This window comes from Aulonocara sp. 'chitande type north' Nkhata Bay, linkage group LG7 (genome assembly GCF_057382095.1).
Source record: "Aulonocara sp. 'chitande type north' Nkhata Bay isolate Kocher_YH1m ecotype deep benthic linkage group LG7, A_spYH_male_GT1.1, whole genome shotgun sequence".
NCBI classification, from domain to species: domain Eukaryota; kingdom Metazoa; phylum Chordata; class Actinopteri; order Cichliformes; family Cichlidae; genus Aulonocara; species Aulonocara sp. 'chitande type north' Nkhata Bay.
In genome coordinates, this window is record NC_141350.1 from 7,820,148 (window position 1) to 7,845,463 (window position 25,316).

At 40.0% G+C, this 25,316-nt stretch overlaps 1 protein-coding gene across 1 annotated transcript in view; it reads left to right on the forward strand.

Moving 5' to 3' along the window:
• The window catches only part of znf469 (zinc finger protein 469), a 215,847-nt gene that overhangs the window by 13,699 nt on the left and 176,832 nt on the right, over positions 1 to 25,316 (forward strand). Inside the window, exon 2 of the mRNA XM_086298266.1 lies at positions 487 to 546. The gene's annotated coding sequence lies outside the window, so the exon portion shown is untranslated. The remainder of the gene's footprint in view (positions 1 to 486; positions 547 to 25,316) is intronic.

Consider the following 25,316-nt stretch of genomic DNA (forward strand, 5'->3'; position numbering starts at 1 on the left):
ATTTCTTTGTAATGTCAGTCGACTGATTGAATGTGGAAAAAGTGAGACACATTGTTGAAAACGCACTAATTCCTCTTCAGCATATGTTCTGTAAATGTTTGGCTCATCAAAAGTGAATGTCTTAAACATTTACTTTTACTTCTGTATGTTGAAAGACAGAGTGGGAAATTTGCAGGTGTTTTTTATGTGTTTGCTTGTTTGTTTGTTTCTTAATTGCTTTTTTTAATGGCTTTTCTTATGCAGCCCACATGTGCTCGGAGAGTTTACATGTACTAAAAGGAGTCTGACTTCTGTGCACTAAGCATTTATTTTTCCTGATTTTGTTGGCAACATCCTGTTGTGCGTATTTGTCTTTCATCAAGATCGATGTGTGCCTTAGCTCTTCTGCATGTTCTTTGTGATATATCAGACTTTTTTGGTTCTGATCTGAATCTTATTTTACATAACTCTGTGTATGTAACACACTGTTCCTCTGGTCTCTCACAGGAGGGTGGGACCAAGCAACAGAGAGCTCAAAGAGGTACATCTCCAACAGGAACTCAAACAGTTAAGTGAGAAATTACTTTTGCTGCTGCACGGTGGAACGGTGGTTAGCGCTGTTACTACACAGCAAAAATGAGTTTAATTCCCCATCAGGCCGGGGCCTTTCTGTGTGGAGTTTGCATGTTCTCCCCGTGTTTGCGTGGATTCTACCCGGGTACTCCGACTTCCTCCCACAGTCCAAAGACATGCAGTTAGTGAGGACAGGTTAATTGATCAGTCTAAATTGGCCATAGGTGTGAATGTGAGCATGAATGTTGTTTGTCTCTGTGTGTTAGCCCTGCGGCAGACTGGCGACCTGTCCAGGGTGTACCCCGCCTCTCGCCCTATGGCAGCTGGGATAGGCTCCAGCAACCCTGAAAAGGATAAGCGGAAGTGAATGGATGGATGAATTAATAGCCAATTATTGTTTTGTAATGCATGTATACCAACTGTATGTGATTGTATGTATCTTTAGTGCCAAATGCCATGTATGTGACCTTCTAATGTTACACAGTATAACATACAGATTCAATTAATGTAAGTATTGTATAATGTATTCAATTTGTCTGTCTTTCATGACCATCCGTGGTAAAAAACAAACAAACAAACAAACAAACACATTAACATCCTTCTGTAAAGGTAAACATTTAATTGCAAAACTTTTAGGCCTTTTACCAGAAATACAAGGTCACAATTTTCAGTGTAGTAGATTTATTTTATAAATGCAGGAAAAAAGCATTCACATAGCATAATATTAAAGGGTGACAAATTTTGCAAATGTTTTTTCTACTTTGTGGAAGATTGTGGCGGTCTTTGACTTGTATTAACAGTAACCCCACTGGATTCCTTCATTGTCAGGCTAAAAATGCCTGATCAAAACTGCTGGATGTACTGTAAGAACTGTCAGTGCTAGCAACACAGTGTTGACAACTGCATGGAATAGGCTTATTTTTAAAGCTTCGTTTTGCATAACACGACCCAGAACGTTCCAGCTGCTTCAAAATGCAACATAAATCTACAATGGGAAGGTGTTAAGACTATTATCAGCACTTTCCCTGAAGTGTCAGTGAGTTCAAACATTGTATATCTTAAGGTTCAGTAGTTAAAAGTCCAGATTTAAGCTACAGTTGTGCTATATATAAGTTCTTTGAGTTGAGGGGTATTAGAAGAGTAAGTACATGCTGAAAAATACTGTGTTCTGCATTTTTTGGTTGCGCTCTTGTCTTGAATGCAAGTCTACTTTTCCAGTGTCACTGGAAAATTATTCGGTTTTGTCAGCAGGAAGCTTCACACAGTTTCGGTGCAACTGTTCTCCAGCTCTCCAGAGCACTCTGTGGAGCAGAGAGTGGTAAAATGTGGAACCACTGGAGCAGAGCATTCCTGGTCATGCAATGGCCTGTGAATCCAGCTCCAGCCACTAGGAGGCAGTGATATAATAGTGATGATTGCTGAAGTTGTTTATATATATATATTGTCTTAGTAAATTTCTAGGTTCTTAGCTCTCAAATATCATGACATACTGATGGTATATTGCTTATTTTAGTAAGTATCTGAAATGTGGGCATGGGTGACTGATCTTTTGTTGAACTTACCGTTGAATATGATTACCCCAATCAGTCTAATCACCCCAAGCAATCTGCTTCTATACTGTAAATTTCTAGCAAGGAGCAGTTGGGTAATCCAGAGGATGTACCACTGAATGCATAACCGATCTAATTAAAATGGAAGAAATCCAACAAAGAGGAACATTTGGTGTGAGATGTGCTTTGTCATTAACCACCTCTGGGCCTCAACACAGTTTATAGAACACATTATTAACAACAGCCCCCAGCTCAGTATAAAGCATCTTGAGAAAATATTTTCCTCACAAGTTATCAAGATTTAGAAAAAAAGATGTGTGTGCAAAAGCATGAACTGTTCTTCCCTGAAGCGAATTAAGGAATTGCTTAATGTCTGTAATTCAGTGCAGAAATCTTTTTAACAGTGATGCAAAAACACAGAAAATACCTTCCATTATGTATTGTACTTTCCCTACCAGTCAACAGGGCAGCTTTTTAAGACAAGAAAACCCCCACAGATGCTTATTTGAATAACTCAACCATACCTTCAATAAAAAAAGAAGACTTTATTCCTCTCTTAAAAATTAAAGGGAATGGTGATAAATAGGAGCAGTCTGAAGGTGTTTTAATAAATACACAATTTTTTTAAATGTAATTTATTTTGCTGTGTTCATCACGTGTGTGTGTTCCAAGCTTTTTGCAGTACCGTTGTAGCCCCGAGCCAACAGAATTGCATCTAATTTAGGGCATTACTCTATAAAACATAGTGAATCATAAAAAGCTGCAGGTTGGGTGCAGGATGTAGTTCAGCTGCATTCAGAAAACCCCACAATATGGCACTAAAACACTACTCATGTGAAACAATAAGAAAGTAACGTTTCACTTTTTTGACTTGTGTCTTTGCTTTTTGCTAATGCACACCCTGACCCATTTACTCTACCTCACCTGTTCACAACCGCTCACAAAGCCTCTGATGTTACAACTTTTGTCCAGTAAATTTTTACTTTGATTCTGTGTGATGAGGTTTGGTTAAAGCTGTGCACATTGCTAAGCATGTTTGTGACAGCATTATCAGCCAGGAGATGGACCTTTTAAAGGCTGAAGGGACTTTGGAGGTGAGTTTCACCTCTTTTTCAGTGGATCAAAATCATGATTTAAACACCATATTACAAATGGAACACTTGACATCCACTTACTGATTGTCTCTATTTTTCTGAGTGTACGTGTAATTTTTGTGTGTTAGGTGAGCATGACAGAGCTGTTGCAAAGGTTTGTTAAAGCCAGCATGAGCATATCTTTTTGAGTCTGTCTGAAGGTGGCTATCTGACCTGCGCCCTGCCAGGGCTCAGGCTTCTTTCCTGTAAGAGGATACAGTAATGTTTCACTCTGCTGGGTGCTGATGAAATGTATTTAAACAGATTGATGTGACCTCTAAATCCAAACAGGTTCAAGTGTTCATCAGAAGAAAAGCACACCGCGCACACGTTACCTTACGTTAGGCTGTTAGTGGACCTAATTTTAGATCCACTGTGCGAAAAGAAAATAACTAACCAATGGATGAGTAAAGCCCTGCTTGGCATAACACCTTGGTATTTTCTCGGATTTGTCGTGCTAATGCGTTCAGCATCGTGTCTTTTGTGTGGAGATTAGCTCTCTCCTGCTTATTTTGGACGAGGCTGAACATGTTGTTTGGACAGGTCTGCGTTGTACTTTACCTCTGCCAGTATCGGCTCTCATTCACTGACAGACTGTGGAAACTATATTACGCTGTGACTGATGCATATCTCTTTCCATGTGCGCGTGTGTGCATTTGTTTATAGATATATTGTTAAGTTCAAATACTGTTTGGAATATTATGATTCATCACTGGATGAGCTTGTCTGTGCAGATGTGTTATTGGAAACAGTTTGCATTAGTTACACAGAAAAATATCCTTCCAGAGATTAAATACCATCTGTGGTGAATGCGCTGCATGCCCTTGTAGGTCAGTGGAACGGTGCACAGAAATGGCAGGTGTTTGGAGAGCTTGTATCAAAATATTTCCCCATAGCTGTGTTTGCGTGTGCCTGCTGTCTGTTGTCTTTCTCTGGTTGTCTCTTTGTGCGTGTGTGGACCACCCAAAGCCTTTGAGGTCATAACAATAACAGGTCCACTTCCTTCCAATGATATTGCGGGGCTCGTACAAGGGCTAGACACTATCAGTTCACATCGCAGCAGCCCGACTGTTTGGTGGTCTTGTCAAAGCTGTGCATAAGTTATTCCCACTCTCAGTGTTTTTTTTAATCTACATTTGCAGATTCCTAAATATACAGTCACAGACTTGTATTTAGTTCGAGGAAGTCTGGGGATCTTGAAAAGCACCAACATAGCTCAGTGTGCTAATTGCCTCAGTGTGAGATGTGTCAGCCTGATGTTGCAATTAGCTTCTTTTTAAAAAAAAAGCCTCTTCTGCAAGTCTTCTCTTACTGTTTACGAATGTTTCTCTACTTTTCTTTTTTTGCCCCTTGACTTCCGTGTAAACAAATTCCTCTGGTTAGACAGCACTTTCATTTTTGTGATTCTTCATTCTGTCATGAATTAATATGATAATGTGAGCAGCGGTTTAATTTTTTCCAGCCATCACTGCAAGCCATGTTAAATTGAGGGCTATGTGAGGTTTCAGCTGGAAACACTGAGGAGAGGCCTAGTACAGTATGTCTCTGTCAGTCTTTGGCCAGTTAAAGAGGGGAAATAATATTTGTTTTTTGGCAAGAAGAAAACTTTGCCCAGGGTCCCAGCTATTCTTATTTGCCCTGATAACTGTGTGAAATGTTAGACTTGCACACCTCAGTGCGGTGTTGCTTACTGTGCATGCATTTCAAACAGTGTTTCAGTTCAGTCTCAAAGACAATTGTGCTTTGTCTCACTTTTCCCCACCGAGCTGCAAAATCAACCCAGACACGTGCGGTGCACATTGTTTTGGAACCTAAGAATCTATATGGTAGCTTTACTGTGATTTATTATACCGCCGTGTTTAGTGTCATAATCAAGTCTGCTAATGTGTTTAATCAAAAGGAAATTCCTTCACTGAGCTTTTAAAAGTATAAAACACTTATAGGCTGTTTATATGCAAGAAGTTGATTTATGGTGTTAAATGACAGTGTAGCAATCGTTGTGGTTAAACAAGGGTGCAGCGTACTGCTCAGATGCCCAGGGCTGCCAGTCCCCCAGTCTGTCTAGACGGTTTAAACACTAGGCTTTATAGACCTGCTGCCTGGCAATCACTGATGATTCTTTTTGTGGGATATGAGAGACTGGGTCAGTTAAAATGATTGACAGCTAGTGGCTTTCTTTGTGTGTATTTGATGGGAGAATGCTGTGCATGATCTGAAGCAGTGGCTTCATCATTTGGTGGGTGACATAAAGCCTTTGAGGAGAAAAGGGCTCCACCTGCACGAGCTGTTATGAAATGATCAACACAAATGCTCCTCATAAATGTCATGTGGATGCCATTTATCCCTGCTGAGAAGAAGTACCTTTCCCACAGCCAACAATAATATCCATAATACAGCTGGGGAGTCACGTTGGTTTCAAGGCAGATGGTAAATGCCCTGCCACTCTCTCTGTGCTGTAAACTGTGGATAGTGATGGTAATTATTCTTGTTGTTATCAGTGGATTTGGAGTTGCTGTAACCTCAGATTGGGGCCAGTTTCCCTCGAGTGTATTAAAACCCCTTCACAACACTGGCGCTGGATGACATGTATCCACTTTATTACACAGCCTGAATTACTCACACAAATGCTGATTTCACTATCAGTGTTAATTTCCCTCAAAGGTTCTGAACAAACCTGTAGTTTGTGAATACAGTTGTATTGTACTTGGAATCTCGTTTTTATGTGGCTCAAGTTGATATTAATTATCGTTAAAATGATCTTTTATCCCACGCAAGATCATATTTTCTGTGTGCTTGTGCATTTTTTGACTGTTGTACATTGGCTTGTTGCATACGGGGAAGATAATCATTGACAAAAAATTGCTTTAGACAGACTTAGGAAGTGAAATACAAAAAGAGTTTGCCCAGTTTGTGATGAATGGCACTATTTGTATCCGTCTTGAGAGAGGGTTTTAATTGCCAGTGAATGGAATCTGTCTGTGTCTGATTAAAGCAAGATGCTGAAGCACAAGATGGCTGTTTGCAATGTGGTGTCTATTTTGAATTATCTTTATGCACAGCTACTTCTGTTGAATACTCAAACTGCTCTTTGTCCCAGCTGTTGTTATATGCCAAGAAAATTCTTTGATTAATCGACAGCACAAAGCCAAGACTGTGCCATATCGAATGACTGTCTGAGCAATAGTTCTGAGATCAGTGCCAGAGATTAGCCATGCTGCCAGAAGGCACCCAAAACAGTTCTGCAACTGCTGGGATGTAAACTGCCTATGTCTCTCTGCAGTCGTGCCTCCAAGAAACCGAGTCATTCACCGTCTGTGCGGAAAGACCTATCAGAGTTCAGGATCAGTTTCAGAAAAATCTCCTTTCCTGTATCCTTTTCCCGGGTGCTTTGAGTGCCAACCTCACTCTCACTAGACAGATGGGAAGAGGAAGTGAGAGCTGAATGAGCAATGCAGTGTGTGTAAAGAGGATGTGGGCCATTGGTATATTTTGGTTTATTAGTGTAAAGCTGGAACAGATGAGACAATAGTGTGATTTTTCATCAGCTTGCAGGTTAATTGCACACTGCTTTGCTTTCATTAAAAGCCTGTAGGGCTCAGAGTTGGCAGCCTCTACAGGTTTTCGACGTTGCTTGGCATAAATAGTAAAACCACATGTTTGTCTCCAGTTAATGGAGATTAACCTGACAGTTGTATTCACAAGAACAGTGAGCACTTGAGGATTCACATACCTCCACAATAACAGCTGTGCTAATCCAACTGCACCCAGTCTGCCAGTTTTTATTTGTGTGGGGTTTTAATATATTTATTCTTATGTTAGATTGTCCTGCATGAAACTCGAAGAAAAAAAAAGACTGAGTAATATGTCTTGCGTCCACAAGGGGGTAGACATTCGGCACACATGGTGTTCTCTTCCGTGCCATAGACTTGCTTGGATCAATTCTAACCAAGTGACCGGGGACACACAAAATCTTATCTGAGGGTATTTTAGCTGGCTCTTGTTGTGTTCTGCTTTCATTCCCGCCTCAGCTCTGACAGAAAAGCAAGATTCACACACAAAATGTACCCATTTTCATTCTTAAACTGCACTTCATCTTAACACAGTGTGAAAGAAAAGACTTAAAACTCATGAGGATCCAGCAGTTAACTGTGAAGACCTCGTTATTACCTCATCACCGCCAAGTTGTTGTTTGTTATTTCCTCAGTAGCTTCACTTCTAAGCTGTTATGTTATAGACAGACAGGCTGTGATTCATATATTTGGAAAAAGAAAAGAGAGTGACAAATGTGCCAGAATAACATTGGAAAATTCAATTCCAGTGAAAAAAGGTCAAGCTTGCAGCGCCACAATCAACAGAAGAAAGTGCAGTTAGGATTATGCTGGAATTTCACAATGTCATACATCAAGAGTTGTGACTTTTTTTTTTCTTGATCTAATTACTTTTGTCTGTGCATGCATCAGCCATCATGGCCATCATCAAGAACTTTAACATCTCTTTTGTTCATTTAAACCCATAAATTGTGTTCTGCTTCGGCTGGTTACCGCATTATATGAGCACAAACTGTGGAGTGATTTGGTGATACTGATAAATAATGTGAAGTAAACATCCTAAGCTGATGAATGAGCTTTAATAGCGGGAGATATTTATGTAATTTTGCAATAAGCTTTATGCTTGTATACTCTCAGGATGCATTTTCTAATCAGTTTGTGTTTAATATCCCACTTAATGGAAACATGTGCACACAGATGCATGCACACAAAAGCAGAAAAGATTTAATGGGCCCCTTTTATAAACTGTTGCAAAAGCTGAGAACAGATGTTAGAAAATCTTGGATTATCTTGTCTGACTCGCTGTTTTCACATTAGCATGGTGGTGCATTTTCCAAGAAATTAGCAAAACAAACTGTGGTTCACACACCTTCACGTGTTATATTTAATGTCACATATCATCTGCTTTGCTCAAGGCAGCATTGTGTCAAACACCATTTAGTTAAAGGTATTTGGTAGTTCTGATTGGTGACAAAATATACTGAAAAGTCACCATATTTGTAGTCAGGAGCCCTTTTTTCCTGCTGGAATGCCGTTAACCGGGTGTCAGCTGTTGCTAAATTTAGTGACAGTGTTGCTAAGTTAATAACAATGAGGTGAAGTGAAAGAGGAATGGCCTATAAAAATACTTAAGGCTGGGATTTTGACTCCATCTCAGGCCACACTATTCACGTAAACCACCAGACTGCCAATTTTGTAACCGTATTTGTTAGTATGTGGCAGACTAGTTATAAATTTGGCCCCTGTGTTCATCTGGAAGGGAAGTTATCCAGATCCTGATCCCTTACTTGTGTCTCTTGGGTTTTTCGCAACATTTAGCAAAGGGCATTTAAATTTTTCATTCTTTCCCACACTCCACCTTTCCTTTTTTTTTCAGAACATTACTTTTTCTGAATGATGAATAGAGAAGATTGCTGTGGACACCAAATAAATACACGCATATGTATGGGAGATTGGACATGGGAATCAGATTACTACTCTGAGCAGGAAAGATGTTGAGAGTCTGAGTTAAGCATTTAAGCATTTGAAAAGAACAATATCAAAATAATTGAATATTCAGGTTCAGCTCTGATCAGTGCAATCAAACATTCATATATCCTATTAATTTCTCCCCTGCCAACCAGTGTCACTCAAAAAAGAGGTGATCTTCTTTGACCTGTTCCTCATGACATCATTAGGGTTTAGGTTTCAAATGAATCAAGTGCTCACTTTTAAATACAGACTGTGGACTTTTTGGCACCAGACCCCTAGATTTGGTGATTTCATATTCTCAAGGAAAATGTTGTAGCTGTTGAAAGATACATACCAGTGCATCATACTTGTCTGAGTTTGCATTATCACAGAAAAGACTTGCTGGTATGTTTGTAATAGGCCCAATCCATCTTCATCTGTGTTTGAACTTGCTGAACTCCATTTTCAGATTCAAGCTCCACTGATTCACATGTCAGAAGCCCTGGACGTGTGCCATTTCTAATTCAGTCAGGTTTTCCATTCATGGTCCCCATTATAAGCTGCTTTTATAACGACATCTCAGTTAGGTAAAAAAACAATCATTTTTCATGTTCTTCCTTGGACCTCCTACGACCTGTTAAAAACCAGGAGTCGTGAGATGTATATTTTTAGAGATTGAGGCTGTGACGCCCTCATTTGTCCATCACTATCACTATTTTGTTTCTCTGTCTGTCCCAGATAAACACAAATTATTTGACATGTCGATTTCTATGCATAAGCATATATATATAAACAATGTGTATATGTATTTGTTTTTCAGCGATAGCTGAGGTTAAACAGTCAGCACATTTGCAGCAACAGCTGCGAAGGTTATCAGTGAATGGTGGGTGTTGGTTGACCTTGACCGGGTGTGTAAAACTCTGATGTTGTTTGAGAGCCAAAGGCAAGCAGAGATATGAGGGAGTGGTGTTTAAAAGAAGACAGAAAGAGGCTGACAGGGCAGACGAAAGAAAAAAATAAGAGTAGGGAAAAAGTAAACCTGCTGGCTTTGTTGAGAATAATTAAATAGAGTGACCATTGGTGATCACTGACCATCTGCAGACATAATCTTGCAGAGAATGCAAGTTACCTACTGTGTTTGTTTTGGAGTGGTAAAGGAACAATCATTTCTCTATTCTCCTACAGATGGAATTTGGAGTCAGGCTGGTGGCTCAGGAAGATCCAGTCATTCCATTGTTATCTAGAAGAAGGTTGGTGATTTAGTTGTCCTTGAAGACACAAGGGGGACTGAGTGCACCTGGACAAAAGTGAGTGAGTCCCTAGCTGCAGTAGTTCAGTGGCCGACTGCCTTTTTCAAATATTCCTGGACCAATATGACAGTGAGTTACGTAAGAGGTAGAGTTAGCCACAAGGGATCAATATCTACCAGTGTGAAAATATTCATGCCATAATGCTGAGGCTGGTTGGGCGAGTGAGTGCAGTATGTTTGTCATCTGTCAGAATTTGGAATAATAATCGACTTCACTGGAGCAAATATGTGGAGCACTTTCATGCCAAAAGGGCCTTTTTACATTGAGCAGAGTTAGGAGAGTGGAAAGAAGGGGATGGGGACCAAAACAGATGGAGGACATTCACGTGTTTTCGTGTGTAACCGTTTAGAATTAGGAGTGGAGTTTAAAGGAGTGGAGTCTAAAGACTTGGGCAGCTTCTCCTGTCTCTGCTGCAGTCCCGTTGAGTGAGTTCGGGGTAAAAATCTCAGCGCACGGGTGTTAAGTAATGAAGCAATGGAAAATGTCATTTAACTCAGCATTGCTTGCCTTCATTGTCCAGCTGGCGTAAATGCTGATGCATATAAATGTCCGTGTATGCAATTAAACTGAAATGCCATTTCACTTTGATTTATCCGTTTTGTCCTTTCCTTTAGTCTGGGGCACGACTTGTGCTCAGACTGACTGTCAGTTTGACTGCAGAGCGACAGGGTTGGTAAGGAAAGTGTGTTTTGGGGAAAACAGAGGAGAGGAGTGATGAGGGAAATGTCTAAAATGGAAGTGGGTCCCTTATTCTGTCACAGATGTGGGTTTGGCTGAACAGTGAAATCTAGTCTTACACTCTGACATCATCTGTTCAGGAAAATCAATGACAACAACCACAGAATGTCTTTTTATTATAATTGAATCAGATACACAGACCATCAATAATTTTGACTTACTCTCTATTGATCACAGTGTTGTGTCAGTAATGTCATTATTCCCCCACCCCCTTCTTTTGTACATGGATGAGGAGGTTTAACATATGTGTACATTAGTGGGGTAATATGTAATGTCCACCTGTAAGAGGATGTAGTGAACACAACTCAAGAACTCCACTGAGAAACCTTTATATATATGTGACTGAGCCAATGTGATCTGGATTACTGTCAGCATAGGCTTTGTCATTGTGGTCTGGTGAAATTCAGGCTTCTTGGCTATTTCAAGTGTGAATAAATCATACTGAACAGAGGGGTGTTCTTAGGGCCCATTCACTGAGAAAGCAGTGATTTTTGTTAAAGCACACATACAAGTACATATTTATAGTTGTTTTCTTGCCCTCTTGAAGTGATTGTGACCAGTGATCCAAAGTTGCAAGCCCGAGCTAGTTCAATTTCATCTAATTTCTCATTGGTGAATCTTTTTCTCTCTATATTTGCACAGCTGCTACCCCATGGATACAATTACCGTATCCATATGTTCATGAAAGTCTGTTTTATCTCTGGTATCCATAGTTGGTTAAGCTGACATCTACTGCACTAACAGCCTGTGGCAAAATCACTGGTTGAGTGGAAAATAAGGACTTGTAGTATCAAAGTAATGGTGTGTTTTCATTTATTTTGGATGCTTTTCAATTCCATCTGTCACAAATTAAACACGTATCTGTTAGAGAGCTGCTGCATCCATTCCAGCTTTTATTAAGAGGTAGTGTTTTGACACAGAGGGAAGAAAATCAGTCCAAAATTCAAATAGGGATGATATTAGTAATGTGGTAAGAGGTAACAGTAAAATTGGATACAATAGAAAAAAGAGATTAATTAATTAGTTATTTTGCAGAACTGTGCAAAATCTTGAATTGGCCTCATTTCTTTATATTTTGCTAGGTAAATAGGGAATAGGTGTAGTGATTTATTGAAACATGTGCAATGGATATACAGTATATAAGGCAAAACAAAACTCCCCCAAAACCCCAGAGCTCAAACAGTTCTAACACGCTTGATATTCCACATTTAGTATGACTACCTTTATTCTTCAACGCAGCCTGAACTCTCTTGGGCAGTTTTCTTGTAATTCCTTTAAGTAGTCTTCATAATGCTGACGTCCGAGCTTTGGGGAGGCCAATCCATGACTGATAGTGCTCCACTTGTGTGTTTTTGTTTCCAGGCAGGCTTAAACGGCATTGGTTGTGGGCTTAAGATAAGATAAGATAAGATAAGATAAGATAAGATAAGATAAGATAAGATAAGATAAGATAACCTTTATTAGTCCCACACGTGGGAAATTTGTTTTGTCACAGCAGGAAGTGGACAGTGCAAAAGTTATGAGGCAAAAATTAGAATACAATAAGAATAAATACAGTACACAGCTGTACAGAATAGAATAAAATAAAATACTATATACAGTAGAATAAAATAAAATAAATATACAATAAGATAAAAATAGAATACAAATACAAATACTATATACAACTGAGTAAAAATACAACGATGACAGAAAGGATTATTGCACTTAGTATTATTGCATATGTATGGATGTGTGTGCTTGATCAGTTAAAGTCTTTATTATGGAGTCTGACAGCAGTGGGGAGGAAAGACCTGCGAAATCTCTCCGTCCCACACCGTGGGTGCCGCAGTCTCCCACTGAAGGAGCTGCTCAGTGCTGTCACAGTCTGCTGCATGGGGTGGGAGATGTTGTCCATCAGGGATGACAGCTTAGCCGCCGTTCTCCTGTCACTCACCACCTCCACTGGGTCCAGAGGGCATCCTAGAACAGAGCTGGCCCTTCGGATCACCCTGTTCAGTCTCTTCCTGTCCCCAGCAGAGATGCTGCCGCCCCAGCAGACCACGCCATAAAAGATAGCAGAAGCCACAACAGAGTCATAGAATTTCTTCAGGAGTGGGCCCTCCACTCCAAACGACCTGAGTCTCCGCAGCAGGTACAGCCTGCTCTGCCCTTTCCTGTAGAGGGCGTCTGAGTTATGAGTCCAGTCCAGTCTATTGTTCAGATGAACACCAAGGTACCTGTAGCTGTCCACAGCCTCAATGTCCATACCTTGGATGTTCAGTGGTTGCAGTGGAGAATGCTTGTGCCTGCGGAAGTCTACCACCAGTTCCTTGGTTTGGGATCATTGTTGCACCAAAAATGAAGCCGTTGTCAGTCAGATGCTTTCCTGATAGTGGATTGATATCTTTTTCTGTGTTCATAAATCATCCATTTTGATAAGACCCCCTCCCCTAACACCATTGGGTGAAATGTGCCCCAAACCATGACAGAGCCTCTGCCATGTTTTACAGATGGCTGTAGACTTGCAGTGTTGTGCTGCTCCTCTGATCTCCTAACATATTAATGATAACTTGAACTGAAAATCATTTCACTCCATAAGACATAGTTTGCATGACACGTCGAGTTCACTGCAGCGAGTGTGGAAAGAACGTCGCACCGTATCACGTATAATTTGATTCACATATACGTTTTTGTGAACTCCATTGTACACGAAGCGATCTTCATGGGTGGGGGGGCAAAACGATCTGGTCGATACGCCCCTGAAGGCCGTTAAGGTGCTACCGGCAGAGGATGACGCTATGTCAGTGTTAGCACGCTGAACGCTATGCTGGAACAGCAACGGGAGTTTTACAAAGATCTAATTCACCAACAGCAAGATAACTTTAAGACATTTGTCCAATTAATCATGGATGGAACTAACAAAAGGTTGGACAGCATTCTGAGGGATGTACATGATGTTAAATCCAGCCTGCAATTCATGGATGGGGTTGTCACCGAGCTGCAAACTGAAGAGAGGTGCATTAAAAGCAAACTAAAAGAGTTTGAATCGGTGGTCAGCACCTTCGTGAGGAACACAGAGAATTAGCAACCAAGATGGATTATTTAGGAAATCAATCGAGAAGGAACAACATTGTGGTGGATGGATTAATAGATGAAAAAGCAGAAACGTGGGAAGGATCAGAGAAGAAAGTCCGACATATGCTGAAGAACAAGCTGGGCCTGGATAGTGACAGCATTCAAATTGAACGCGCTCACAGAGTCGGTCCATACAAGGAAAATGGACGAGCCAGGCAGATTGTGGTCAGACTACAACGATTTAAAGATAAACAATTAATTTTCTCATCTGCCAAAAAACTGAAAGGTATCAATCTTTGCATCAATGAGGATTTTTCAGAGTCCATCAGGAAGAGGAGGAAAGAACTGTTACCACAGCTGAGAGCGGCCAGAGACAGAGGTGATATTGCCGTCCTGAAATATGACAAATTATTGGTTAAACCAAGGTCACAGAACTCCGGAATTAATATTTAGACTTCAGCAATGTTGTCATCTGTAGCTGTTGAGATCGATCGGTCTGCAGATGTCTGACCCTATACTTATTCCCGGATTCTCCGGTAAAGATTTTTCAGTAGCTCATGTCAATATTTGTAGCCTTAAATATAAGATTCAGGAAATTCAGTCACTGTTGTCAACAAATACGATAAGTGTGCTGGCTATTTCCGAGACTCATTTAGACGATGCCTTTAAGAATAATGAATTTGAAATAAAAGGTTATAAATTGTATAGGAAGGACAGAAACAGATTTGGAGGGGGGCGTAGCCCTATACATTAATGATAATATGGCAAGCAAACTACGTATGGACTTAACGCTTGACGATCTGGAAATTGTGTGGGTTCAGTTACACCCGCTCTATGGCAGGCCTGCATTAGTAGGTTGCTGCTATAGACCCCCAAGTAGTAATATGTTGTATGTAGAACGAATCTGTGAAATGCTGGAAAGAGTAACTGAGGAAAACAAAGACATGTTCTTATTAGGAGACTTTAATATCAATTGGTCGGCTCCTTCTTGTCCTTTAAGGAAAAAGATAAGTTCATCAGCGTCGGCTTGTTGCCTGTCTCAGATGATCACCATTCCCACCCAGGTCACAGTCAACGCAGGAGGTCATAGGTCATCATCATGTATTGATCACATATATACAAATGTTCCTGAGCATTGCTCTAATATTGTTTCTATTCCAGTTGGTTATAGTGACCATAATCTTGTAGGTTTGACCAAGAAAATGAAACCACTGAAAACTTCACAAAAGATTATTTTTCATAGATCATACAAAAATTTTAATGCAGATAAGTATATTAATGATGTAAAAGAAATTCATTGGATTGACATCTGCCTCGAGCGTGACCCTGATATGGCATTATCTATGTTTATTGAAAACTTTTGCTACCTGGCTGACAAACATGCCCCCTTAAAAAGATTTACTGTTAAAAAGAAATACGCACCTTGGCTAGATAATGAACTTAGGGCTGCAATGTCAGAAAGGGATATAGCAAAAGCACATAAGTCTGTCAGTCCACAAGAGTGGGCAAGATATCGTGAGTTAAGAAATCAAGTAACTAAATTGAATAGGCGCAAGAAGAAAGAATATTATCAACCCAAGCTCAAGGAGGCCAATAAGGACGGCAAGAAGGTGTGGAAAGTTTTAAATAATATAATGGGTAGAGAGCTTGCTCCGGTGGTGGCTCACATCTACACGGGTGATACGTTTATAAGTAAAGCTAAGGACAATTATTTTGTGAATTACTACAGCAATAAAATAACAAATTTAAAATCTAATATGAGCAGAGGCGATCCCACCTTATCACGTTGTCTTATACGGGATGTTATCATGAATAATAAGCAATGCCAATTTAAGTTTGAGGCAGTGAATGCGGAGATGGTAGAGCGCTTATTGATATCACTTCCTGACGATACATCCTCTGGCTCTGATAACATAGACAGTAAACTGCTCAAAGTTGCAGCCAAGTTTGTGTCCCTTCCTATATGTCACATATTTAATAGATCTTTGGCATGCAGCTTATTTCCATTGCAGTGGAAAGAATCGAAAATAATTCCCATTCCTAAAAACAAGAATGACGTTTTTAATGGTGTCAATAGCAGCCCTATTAGTCTACTCCCCATTCTAAGTAAAATTAAACTCTCTTTCAGACACTCTAAACCAAGGCACAATGTACATTCCAAATTCCTTTAATTTTAAATATGTTTATATTGTCTATCCTGTAAAATAGTCAGATGTCTATTCATATTAATGTACAGAATTCACCTGCTTGCTGCTACTACTGCACATTCACCCAATGTATATACTATATATCTATATCTATCTATATATATATATATATGTTCTTCCTCTACCCCCCCCCCCCCCCCCCCCCCTCATTTTTGCACATATCGAGGAGCGTGTCAGGCTATGCATGTGAATAAAGAACCTTGAACCTTGAATTATGGAGAGGATTGTCTATGAACAAATTCAAATTTACCTAACAGAAAATCAGTTACTCACTCAGTTTCAACATGCTTACAAACCTGGTTTTTCCACCAGTTCAGCTCTCATTCACATGACAGATAACTGGTATAAATATCTAGATAATGGGAATTTGGCCGGGGTGGTATTTTGGGATTTTAGTGTTGCATTTGATTTGATAAATCATGATTTTTTGATAGATAAACTAAAATGTTATGGATTTTCACCAGCTGCTTTGTGCTGGACGGAAAGTTATTTGTCTGGAAGAAGGCAAAAGGTTTATTATAATGGTTATTTCTCGGAGGGCTGTGAAATGAACTGTGGTCTACCCCAAGGCAGCTGCCTCGGTCCACTTCTCTATTCAGTCTTCACGAATGATTTGCCGTACGTCCCGGATAAATCTCATCTCGTAATGTATGCTGATGATTCCACCATGTTTTATTCAGCCAGTAGCTACTCTGAATTGACAAGCGTGTTACAACTAGATTTGCTGAATGTGTTTGACTGGATAAGTAAAAACAACATGATTTTAAACGTGTCTAAATCCAAATCCATGTTATTAGGAAGTATAAGACGCTTAGTCAACAGCCCACAACTAAATCTTTCCATAGCTGGATCGGTATTGGAACAGGTCACCCAGATTAAATTACTTGGTGTTACCATAAACCACCACCTTTCATGGTCTCAGCACATCAACTCTGTTATTAAGAAAATGGGACAGGACATAGCTATAGCTAGGAAATGCTCCTTTTATATTACTTCTTCAATTATGAAAGATGTCATTAATGCACTAGTATTATCTCATCTAGACTACTGCTCAATCATTTGGTCAGCAGCTAATAAGACAGATCTGAACAGACTTCAGTTAGTTCAAAATAGGGCGGCCAGATTAGTGTTAAGGTGTTCATATTATACAAATATTGATAAAATGCACGATAAACTTTCTTGGCTTTCTGTACAAGCTAAATTATACTATGGCTTACTTGTATTTTTAAAGAAAGCAATACTGGTAAACACACCACACTTTTTTTATGCTCAGTTGCAGTATCCAGGTGAAATACATAATCATGCTACACGATTCTCAACTAACCACAATTTAGTAACTCCTCGAGTTAAAAGTAACTTTTTGAAAAACTCTGTTATATTTAGAGCATCTTTTCAGTGGAATACGTTGCCTTATGCAATTAGAGAATTGGCTTCTATTCATATTTTTAAAAATCACCTAAAAGCCTATTTAGGCAGTTTTTAATTTATTTGTAAATATTGTAAGAGGGTAATGTCACTTGTAATGGAAATTGTGTATTTTGTTTGTGTTTTTTATATATATTTTTTTCTATTTACATGCTTATATTTTCAGAATTGTAAAACCTTTTTGTGGATGTAAGAGGCAAATTATGTGGATATTTTGCATCCACTTCATTGTGTAACATTTTATTCGATGGTATTTGAGGGTTTGGGCCCCAGGAAGACTAGCAACCACTGTTGTGGAAGCTAATGGGGTTCCTTATAAATAAACAAATAAACAAATAAACATATGTCCACTTCTTGAGTAATCTAGTGTATATCAGCCTTTTCTCTCCATTTCCCTTTGTCTTAAAAGTGGCTCCTTGACCTTCCACTGAGACCATTTCGGCTGAGGCTTCAACTGAATTTAAAGGATCAAGGGCCAAATGCGTCTCTCAGGTCCTGTATCAGGTCTTTGCTAGACTTTTCCCCCCTCTATTTCTTAAGGACACAACTTTCCCATACTGTTTATCTGCTGTAAAGAGTTCTTTGGCCTGACACTTCTTTTGTCCACTGCACATCATGCCAAGATATGTTTCCAGCTAATGACTCTGGGAATCATCTTGTTGATTCAGACCTTTTAATGCAAGTAAAGCAATGTCTCTTTGGCTTTTTGTGTATTGATCTCAATAACTGGGATTAAATTTTGTGTCTATATGGCAGACATAAAGATACAATTTATTATTGATTCTGTTTGTTAAATGCAAGTGAAAAAAACGTTCTCCTGAAAATGGTCAGATACAAGAACTGGATCAGAAACGGGTGGAAAAATATGCCCAAAGAAAAAAGTTGAAAAATCTTTAGAAAAGTTGGAGACCTAGTCAACAAGAGCAGTTTAAAAAATTACAAGAAAGTCTGGCTCCTAGGAAGAAAAATATAAAGAAATGAGCGGCTCGAGACGTTTGCATAGTGTTTTATTTTTACTGAAGTTATTTGATTCTGCAAATCTGCAAAAAGACACATTATAGTTGGACAGAACAGTAGCCTGTTAATGCCATAAACAACACTCTCAGAAAGGTTTGAAGTGTCTCCTCCTTTTGTTTGAAATGGTCACTGAAACTGTTTCTGTAACCTGTCTCTAATCCTCCGGATCAAATGCAGTGTATGTCTATTGGATACACTTTATCATACATGCTGGTAAAATGTTTTCATAGCTTCATATATACTATACATCCTCTTTGGAGTGTATTACTTATAAGTGTGTGAGACATATGTGCTTATTAGGGGTGCAACGATATTCGTATCGATATTGAACCGTTCGATACAGTGCTTTCGGTTCGGTACGCATATGTATCGAACAATACAACATTTGTAATTTATTTTATCAATTTTCCTTCTGACGATGCTGTCTGTGTTGAGCGCTCAGTGAATCTGCATTCGACTACTCCGCCTAGGCTGCACTGTCGAGCCTAGGCGGAGTAGTCGAATGCAGATTCACTGAGCGCTCAACACAGACAGCATAGTCAGAAGGAAGAGCGCAGGGCAAGCTAGCGAGACAGAAGTTAAGCTCTCCTTGTAACAGGCAAATTGAACCTCATTCAGATCTGGCGTTTGGAATTATTTTGGTTTTCATGTGACGTATGACCCTGAAGGTAAGCGAGTCATGGACTAAAGTAAAACAGTATGTTGGATGTGCCATGCAATGCTCAATTACATTGGTGTGAACTAGTGTGTTAGCGCAGTTAGCTCGTTAACGTGTTGGCCGTATAGCCCCATGCACGGAGCGATCGGCGGTAGCTCGTTAACGGAGATTTGCCGTGTTGTGGCGTTAAGGTCATTTCAACGAGATTAACCTGAAAGCACTAGTGGGAACACAACGAATATGACTGCACATTTACGCCAACATCAGAATCAGAATCAGAATCAGAATACTTTATTGATCCCTGGGGGAAATTATTTTTTGTTACAGTGCTCCATTTTAAACCAACATTAAGACAAGACAGACAATACGCTAACTAAGAATAGTACAATATATACATATATATACATACATACATACATAAGTCACTTATAAATAAATATTTGGAAAAGAAACATGTGTAGTTGTAGCAGCAAACAGTGTGTTAAGTGGATGCGTTGTACAGGGAGATGGCCACAGGCAGGAATAATTTCCTGTGTCGTTCAGTGGTGCTTTTCGGTAATCTCAGTCTCTCACTGAACGTGCTCCTGTGACTGACCAACATGTCATGGAGTGGGTGGGAGGTGTTATCCAACATTGTCTTTATCTTGGACAGCATCCGCCTCTCCGACACCACCTTGAGGGAGTCCAGCTCCATCCCCACAACATTGCTGGCCTTACGGATCAGTTTATTAAGTCTGTTGGCATCTGCGACCCTCAGCCTGCTCCCCCAGCATGCAACAGCATAGAGGATCGCATCATCATCCTAGTGCAAAGACAAATACAACAAGCATGCTACTAACTTTAGCCGAGTCATTTAGACAGCTGTTAGCACATGATTCTCCTTATGCTGCTGAGAATATAGCCCAGAAGAAGCGGATAGTATAGCTTTTATTTTGGAAAGAGCCATTTCTCTGTAATAAACTCTCTTTTCCAAAGATGAGTGATTCCTCAATCAGATACAGGGCTCGCAATATCGCTAGCCCGACGTCCCGGGGCTAGCGATTTTTTCAGTCGGGCTACCAAAATCTATCTCTTCCCTGCCCGTCGGGCTATTGTAGGAAAAATATATGTCAATGCTTTTGCATTCTTTCAGAAATGTAGCTGGGTAATTATGTCATTGGCATCGGTGAGCCACTGTCAATATGTGACATATTGAAGTCGCGTTTGAATTTGTGCTTGTTTTTTTGCTTTCACTTTGCAATCGTGCGAACTGTGTATAGAGAGCGACAGCACTGATCTGTGAGTGATGATAATTTGTGCACCAATTCCTCTGACATCGTCTTATCAATCGTTAGCTTACTATGCAAACATGACAAGTGAAATCTCCCGCAGCAAGCTTAAACATGTGAGAGGTTGATCGTGTAGAGAATCGCTGAGCTTATGTGAGTGAGTGTGTAAAAGCATTTCAGTTCTGCTGAGCCAAATAAGACAGGTCAGGGTGAAGAAGTGACAGCCAAAGAAAAGCTTACCACAAAACGGAGAAGTTATGACAAATCAGACTATAAGGCAAAAAGAAAGTGCAGCTTTATGGTTTCATGGACAAAATAATTTCTGTGGCTGCAATATGATGAGCTAAATAACCAGGGCTGCACATAAGTGGTCCGCAGCTGCGCATTCGCTGTCAAAATAAAAAACACGCACAAGGGTTAGGGTTAAATTTAAAAACTGTACTTTTGAGTTAAAATATATATTTATAATTTTAATAAATGACAAATAAAAAATGCATGAACATTTTTTTTGTATCGAAAAAATATCGAACCGTGACACCAAAGTATCGAACCGAACCGAACCGTGAATTTTGTGTATCGTTGCACCCCTAGTGCTTATATGTATGTAGTCAGGTGTCTGCACACGAGAGTGATGATGGGCTTTCGGTGACATATCTAACCAGGCCTTACATTATGGCCTCAGCTGTCATCAGAGGTACATCTTTCAGTCAAGCTGAAGTGTCATTCTTTGAAGACTATGACAAGCAGTGCAGTAACGTAGATTTTTTTTCCGTGTTGTTATTACAGTTTTGTTTGGAGTATAGGGGCTCAGCACATGGAAGCTATTACCCTGAGGGCTTAGGAGTGCTTTTCCATAGAGAAAAGCGGGGGGGGGATGGAGACCATCTACGCATTATGCCCAGGGCTCATTTTTCCCCGAAGCCCCCCGTCTTCTCCGTAGCAGAGGGGAAGGCTTAGTTTCCTTTCGAGACTTATCATAATCAGTGTGAAACCTGCCCCCAAGAAATTCTCTTAAAAGAAAATGGCACTATAGGATCTATGACAAGATGTGGTGTAGAATTATTTTACAAATGCCGTGTATCAGAAGGGAGTCCGTTGTATTATTACCACTAAAGTAATTTCATTCCTAAGGGTGAAGTCAGTTGGTGTCTGTCACTTCCTGTTCACACCACCTTTCCATCCCTTGAAGGACATAGCAGTTAAATCAATTTCCAGCTTTGCCATGATAAAACATCAGCCATCTCTTGCCTCCCAATTAAGAACCAGCTGTCCAGCTGTCCTGCTGGAATTGCTGGTCCAGAATGAGCAAGACTGTGAAGGAGAGGCGAGTAATAGGAAGCCCATCTGGACTCCATCAGCACTAGGTAAACAGAGCCAGATCCAACATGGAGCAATAGAGCCAGGCCTTGGCTTCCACCCACTATCACAAAAGACTCGAGCAATGCCTCAAGATACAAATGATACACACATTGTCATTAACTCGAACCGTGTGCAAAAATGCAGATGTGTTCAAAACTGATTGCACACACTCTTGGACTTGTGACATGTTGGTGTTGGTCCTTTACTTCTGTGATGGAGAGCAGAGACTTCATAAATCTTTTCCAAGGCTGCGTCTAGTGTTCTTTTGTGTTCCATTAAAATACCTTTGCTACCCCCCATACGGTAGCAGGTGCATTTTCTAGTCTACCCAAGTCCAAAAAAAGTCATTTTCAGTACTTAAAACAGGAGAAATAGACACAAATTGAAGAATAGAGCTTATATTTCATTCAAAGTTTATTTTCATAAACTTACTAAAGTTTATAAAAAAAAATTATAAGGCTTAAGTAAGGAAGGGATTTGTTATTTGGATTTTTTAAACTCTGGGCTATCATAAAAGAGAAGGATTCTCTCACATGAACTCTGAATACCCTGTGCATACGTACATTTTGACAGGTGATTTAATGCCGCTATCTTGGAATTTCTGTGTTGGGTGTCTCCACCTGGAACTGTATGCAGCTTGCATTAAGCTGCCCGTTTATGTAAAAAAGGACGCTGCAGAAGAATGAAGTAAAACAGCAAGTTTCCACATGTGTTTGGATCTTAGCTCTCTTTTTCTTCAAGACTGTCGTCACAAAAACAACAGTGTTTTAACTCCAGTACTCCTCACTCATCTCCCAGCAGCCAGTAAGCACTCTGTATTTTTATTTCTGCATGTATATATTAAGAGTCATCCAGGGTTACTTCATGCTCCAGCATCAACATTATGACTGTTGTGGGCCTAACCTGGCCTTGTTGTCACACACTGTTAGTGCAGATTGTTCCACTTGCAGTCTGTGAACTCTTACACTTCAGTCCTTTACTATTTCATGGACTTGAGATGTGTTTCTGTCTTTCAAATAGAGAGATTAACTGTCCCGTCCTTGCGCTTGCTGCACATTTGATCTTTAGTTTCTATGTGTTGATCAGCCTTGGAAAGAGGATTTGTGGCCATAAAGAAACGAACTGCTCTGTGTCCTTTTTTCTGGAGAGATTTATTGTAATAATCAGATTGCATGCGGTCATGGCCGGGGCAGCTACATATGGAAGTGCGCAATGGTAATAATGATAATAGGCCTCCTTTATAAACACTGACATTTGGCATGGTCTCCCATCAAAATGAATAGGAACCCCAGTGGCCCATGTTGCAGACATCATCAGCACCCCACAGTTGGAGAAGGAGGATGGTTTTTGAGATGTAGACTTTTTTGGGGGGGGGGGTTCCATTGAGAGTCTACTTCAGCAATTGGAAACAGTTTGTTCTTAGTGGCAGCCTGAAGCCTGGCTGCCCTCTGTTTGTTCTTCTGCTATATATAAACCTTGGTTAGCCTGTTACTCCTTCATATTAATATGTACCTACATAGCTCAACATCAGCTTTATACTGCTTGGCTGTATTGTACTGCACAACTGTCTTTGTGTTTGTTTCTGTCTGGGTTCGGTGTTAACGCTACACAATTCTGCTAAACTCCAGCTAATGTTCACTGACAACTGTTTGTGTTTTCTCATTTTTGTTTGTTTTGTTTTTTGTTTGTTTTTTACATACAACTTGGTTTTAAGACTTATTCTCTGACCTACACCCTTTCTCCCCACTATGTAAAGGGTTCACACTGGTGTATAAGTGATTTATAAGATTTGTAGGGTTGCTGATTGTCCCTGCTTGTTTTGTCTTAACCACAGAAGGAGAGATGGACAGTGTGCTAAGTAAAAACTATATTCCAGACTTCTTTAATTTGAATACAGGTTTTCAGATTATGGATGGAATTCCAAAAGAGTGCTGACAATTTAGATTAGGACAAGATGAAAGGTGAAAAGTGGAACAGACAAGGAAACGGAGACGGTGAGTGTGAGAGAGATGCTCTCTATATGTGTATGTGTGCATTTATCCTTTGGTGTGTTTTTAATTTTTCACCGCTGAGAGGATTTCATTACATTTTAGCAGGGAGAGCATTATGTCCCTTATGAACACCATGTGTCTGTCTTCCCTGTGTACATGGAAAACTTTTATTAGATCTTGCCTGTAGAAAATGAAGACTACATAACACGTAGACCTAGCTTGGCTTGAAATTGACCTGAACAGACTCCACCGCTATAACTGCTCACAAGCATGTGAAATGTCTCTCCTGCGGTGGGCCAGTCTATAGAAGCCTATACCTGCTGCAAACTATACATGCACTGCTTGATGTTTTTGGTTTGGTGGGGCTGATTATTGTTTTTTATTAAGAGCAGATGCATTGGCTGAGATTTGGTTTGACTGAGCTTAAAGGGGAGCTTCAGAAGGAAGCATTTTGGACACAGCCCAGTATGTTTCACATGAGGTTTGCACCTTCATTTAACCCTACCTTAAAATGGTTAATTTTATGCTCCTTTAGTCCAACAGTATCTAAAAGATGTCAGAGCAAAAAAAACACACGGAAAAAGGATAATGTTTTGCTGATGATTTCACCAGTTTTAAAAGAATTAATCTTAGAAGCAGGTTCCTCCTTGAGTATGTGTAATGCGATAAGTGTTTGAATCCCAGCCCATAATTTGAGCATGTTAGTAATCTTAAATGTCCCACAAGTCTCCGTCCCTCACCACATTCCTGTGCCACCCAGACTCCAAATTACTGTAAACTAAACCAGAGCCACACCGTGGCAGCAGAAGGGTGTCAATTTGGACAGGAAAGAATTTATTTTAACGTGACTAGAGTTTCTCTGGCTCGGCTTCCTGGTGGGGATGTGGAGAGGGTCTGTCTCTGGTTACTCTGTCCCTTGACATAAATGCCACATGCTCCCTAAACAATAGTCAATTCATCCATCTCACTGTCTGTCCGTGAATACAGCCAGACCATGCTGCCAGGAATGAAAAACACCTCAACTCTCCCCTAAGTGAGAATAATTTTGGAGAATCATAGTTGTCTAAACTGCAAGAAAAAAGGTCGTTTAGACCAGATTCATGACAAATACTTTATAAAATATACTGACTTCCAGTAAGTTGCATGCATAAACCAAAAACAGTGGTACTGGATTGCTAATAAGTATTGGTTAATATCCCGAGTTGAGGTACTGGAACTGAGGTGGGAAAAAAAAGTTCTGTTTCTGTGTACACGGTGTGACCTTGGTGGACTGATTCTTATCAGTCTCACGTTTCTGTGTAGCAGAAATATCTATGAAGCCAAGCAATGGAGCTCTGGCGCGAAATGTCATGGCCTTCAAACGGGAAAAGAAGCGATGTTTGCTGTTTCTTTTCCACAGTCCACCAGCATGAAACACGTAAGCAGACTGTGAAGTTGTTTTTTTCTTTGGTAGCATAGAGAAGTAATTGATTCACAGCATCTTGCTTGCACGCATACTGTGGGACCTGTAGATTCTGGGGCAGCTGGCTCAGGTCACACTCTAGAATAATAAA